We start from the raw sequence: 4,153 nt of genomic DNA on the forward strand, positions 1-4,153 counted from the left end.
ATTGAGTAAGTTGTTGATTCCAAAGAGATGAAGCAGTCCTTGACATGAAGATTCAATGGCAATTCAAAAGGCATGGCTTATTATTTATGGCAGCACAATGTCAAGGCCAGAGATTAAACAATCAATAAAGATGTAATTAGATGATGTAGATTGTATTGATGTGGATGGTGAAGGGCTACATGTAGTGCTAGGGAGGAGTGAGGAGCTCAAAGGCGTTGCAATGGCAAGTGCCTTTCTGCTTGAGCAAGTGAGTGAGAGCATTGATCTCAATGAGAGATTTGGCGATGTGGGTGATGGGGCTAAGATTGTGGAGCTCTTGCTTTTGATAATGGTCGCCCATAGCTTTCTGATCATCACCTTGCACCAACTGTAGGCTATAGAAGTGAGAAAATTGAGCAAATTGGTGCATGGAGGGGTGGTGAGGATACCAGATGGGGGAAAGACTATATTAGGATCGCCATGAGCAAGCTTCGACTGCCATGGAAGAAATGGAGAATGTCCACATCATCACAAAGGCTCTAAAGTAGCTTAATGCTGAGGATGAAACCTCCACAACAAGCATGGTGATCTGTAGCATACCTTCCCATTCCCCTACCACCCTAACCCCTCCAGTATGCTAGGTAGAGTCCACCAGACGTAAAGGAACATGGTCGGTGAAGGATGAATCTCCGCCGTCTGTTTCGGACTCTTTCAAACACAAAATCTCCCTATCATAACTACACCTATGAAAACCCTTAACCACACCTAAAAACAATAAGCCAACCACTTAAAAAATAAAAAAATATATCAAAGCCCAAATTTTATAAACAAATACAAACAAACATAGTGCTAACATGTAGAAAGAAACATTCTATTAACATTTACACACAAAATACTAGTAACATTTAATAAAAATTCCTAACCTTCAAAACACCTAGCATTAAACACTTCACTACACTAACATTAATCTAAACAATGACAATTGCAAAATAATTATAATTATTAAAAACTTCTCCACTATTCAAGTACACATCCAATTATTTACATCTGCTATCCAATACCAAATCTATAGCAGAATTCATATGCAAAGCTATTGCAAAATTCATATGCAAATATCTACATCAGGTGTCCATCACCAAAACTTGTCCAGGATCAAACTATTTACAAAAAACTATAAAATTGTTGAAAATTGCTCCTTCTCAAGAAATGCTCCACCAAGGATGTTCACAACACAATTATTGAACACAGGCTACTGAACCAAACAACTACCAAACAAAAAACTATAATTATCCCATAGCTCCCTCCAACCAGCTTTCAAAAATCAACTTCAAGTCAAGATTCTCCTATCGATTAAACACCTCCAACACCTTAGCAAGTCCCTTGGAAGTAGCAGCAGAAATATTCAACGAGTGAACACCAACACCAGCAGAACTCTTTTCACCTTCACCTCCAATAGAATGAATTCTAGCAACTTTACCCTCCACACTAGTCCAAACTATATCACTGCCATCTCCAACTTACTCTCTAGCAAAGCACACCTATCACTAGCAAGTTGATCCCTCCCAAAACTAGATGAACTTACACCAGTAATCAATTTCGTAGTAGCAGAAGAATCAATAGTAGAAAAGAGACACGGTAACACCTCTGAGATCTAAATTCGCCAAACCACAACTCAACCCCAACATCTCATGAACCATTCCACCTATAGCAAGAACAACCAAACTGATAGAAACACCCTGCCAACAATAAACAACAAAACTAATTACAAAGAAATATTAAAATTTCACAAAAGAAAAAATAACCTCGATAGGAACAACTGAATCAACACTCTTAGTAGCAAATATCTTTACCAAATCTAAAGAATCATTAACATTACCACAAACCGGTGCAATAACAGCAACAGAACCACCCTAAAACAACCACAACAAAACATTAAACACAAAATCACAACAAAACTTCAAAAAATTCAAGTAAACAAGCACACACCTCCACATCTACAAATGAATCACCTTCCCGAACAGCAACCTGAAGAGAAATACTTGCCGAAGCACCGATTCCATCCACCTTCAAGGCACAGTCATGAACAGCTCTCTTCAACACCTCACCATAATCCCTCACATTACCATCAGCATCATACGGATTAGACAAACACCTCGAAAGCTGCTTGGACTTGCAAATAAGAAGTCCTATCATAACACCAAAAAGAGTCAACATTGATGGGATATCTCAAGGTGTATGCCTCAGGCACACCTTGGGTTCTATGTGTGTGTGCTAGAGGCACAGTTAGGTGCCCATAAGCATTGTTAGGTGGTAGTAGATGCCATATAGGATGATTGAGAGATTCTAGGAGCTAATTGAGGAGATGATTGTGGAGCTTGGTGGCTCATGTAGAGGTGCCTACATATGGACATCACCTTTCTTCATTCCATAAGCAAGCAAGCATTCTCTTGTCTCATGTTCAGCTTCATGCTTTCCTTTCACTTCTTCATGGATTTCCGTGGGGAAACCCTGGAGTGCCTTTAGAACGTGATCCTGGAGTTGAATGGCACCATTTTGAATGAAAACTTTCATTTCAAAAGATATGTACCTTGTAGCCTTGCCATTCTTGTAAGCATGGCAAATCTTGAGAGAGCCCTTCTAGTGACAAAATTTGGACATGTGAAATTTGATATGTAACATTTTTAATTTCATAAAAAGCATATGAATAATATATACAAGAACTATCACAAAATCTATTAATATGCCATATATTTGCAAGTACATTGGATGTGAAAAAGAATGCCTCGTGAGCATCAAGTGGCATAATTTATAGCATTATAGAACTAAGAGCAAATGCCCACATCAAATGGTTTGCATAGGCATAGCTTTCCTATTCTTCAAATGTTTCCAAGCTTCAAAGCATTCATCCCAAAGTACATCTTCTACGTGTTTTAACTTTAGAGTATTCAAGGAGTATTCAAACTAATAAACATTGCTAAGGCTCTAAGCATATTGACTGACAACCGGTTGCAAAACTTGTCTTTGATATTGTTCATCTTTGAGAACCCTCTCTCACATGCTAATAATGAAAGAGGGAACACCAAGAGAACTCTCCATAGCTTCATAGTCCATGGAAAATATTGCTCCCACTCTTCATGGTTGCCATAATCTTGCCAAGCTGAATGCATATCTTTACCCTTGAAACAATCTCTCATTTTGTGTGATAAAAGACCTACGTTCCCCTTTGCACTCTAACTCATCTATAAATGCATGTGGAGCTTGTCCAAAGTGATTGCAAAGAACTTGTAGCCATTCTCTTGTGGAAACATCTAGTTGAATTAAATCCTCACAATAATCTTTCGAATTGAAGATTTTTTTTGCCACAAAAAGATCAAAATCTGCTCTAAATTGAGCACCCAATGCTTGATCTAAGCTTCTAATATAGCCTTGCCATATTGAAACCAAATGCAGTATTGCATTAGCCATAACAAAAACAAAAGATAATTATTAGCTAGCATATAATAAGATGGGATTTTTAGAACATGGGGATGCTACATTGAGACAATGTTATGTGATACTTCTTAAGCATGGATGAAGTAAACAAGTTAGAAATCATTGGAACAATGTGCCTTGGTAGCATATTTAAGTAATTGAAGGGAGTTTCCATTGAAAAAGTGTTAAAGATGTTAAGAAAACCATTGTAAAAACTAATTCTCACTTTAGATGGATGGTGGTGTAATTTAATAATGTTTGGTTTGTACTTGACAATATAGTTAGTCTTAAAGTATGGTCATTGGATTAATCACCACCCATGTAAATAAGGCTACCTATGGTAATGTGCATGGGGCATATCGTAGAGGGAATATCTTTACACAATCTCCAAGTGTAAGACCTAAGATTAGGTTCAAGTTAGGTGGCTACCTTTGGCATCTTTATTTGGTGATATCCTTATCATCTTTGGCCTCCATATCATAGTGAATGTTGGTAATATCCGATGGATTGATTATCTTGCTAGAGGTGAGCCCTACTAAAGTGCCCTATATCCCAAAAAAGTATCATATAGATAGAAAGATTCCAACTTCGCAAACATGGAAAACATGTACATTATTGCCATCTAGAAATCATGGTTGAAACCTACTTCACGCATACAACAAACGTGCATTTTATTTTGTAATACCACTTGATTTTTAAAACA

General features: G+C 37.4%; 1 long non-coding RNA gene and 1 pseudogene across 1 annotated transcript; both read right to left on the reverse strand.

Annotated features, from left to right (window-relative positions):
- Positions 1–1,249: 1,249 nt before the first annotated feature.
- Positions 1,250–2,104, reverse strand: LOC147880563 (uncharacterized). The gene is made up of 3 exons (XR_015540529.1): positions 2,019–2,104; positions 1,782–1,889; positions 1,250–1,681 (listed from the first exon to the last, which is right to left on the reverse strand). It is a non-coding gene; the product is annotated as an uncharacterized LOC147880563 (long non-coding RNA).
- Positions 2,105–2,820: 716 nt separating this feature from the next.
- Positions 2,821–3,444, reverse strand: LOC147880564 (uncharacterized; annotated as a pseudogene).
- Positions 3,445–4,153: the final 709 nt, after the last annotated feature.

Source organism: Dipteris shenzhenensis, chromosome 32, assembly GCF_047967505.1.
Source record: "Dipteris shenzhenensis isolate YYH24624 ecotype China chromosome 32, Dip_SZ_1.0, whole genome shotgun sequence".
Classification (NCBI taxonomy): Eukaryota; Viridiplantae; Streptophyta; class Polypodiopsida; order Gleicheniales; family Dipteridaceae; genus Dipteris; species Dipteris shenzhenensis.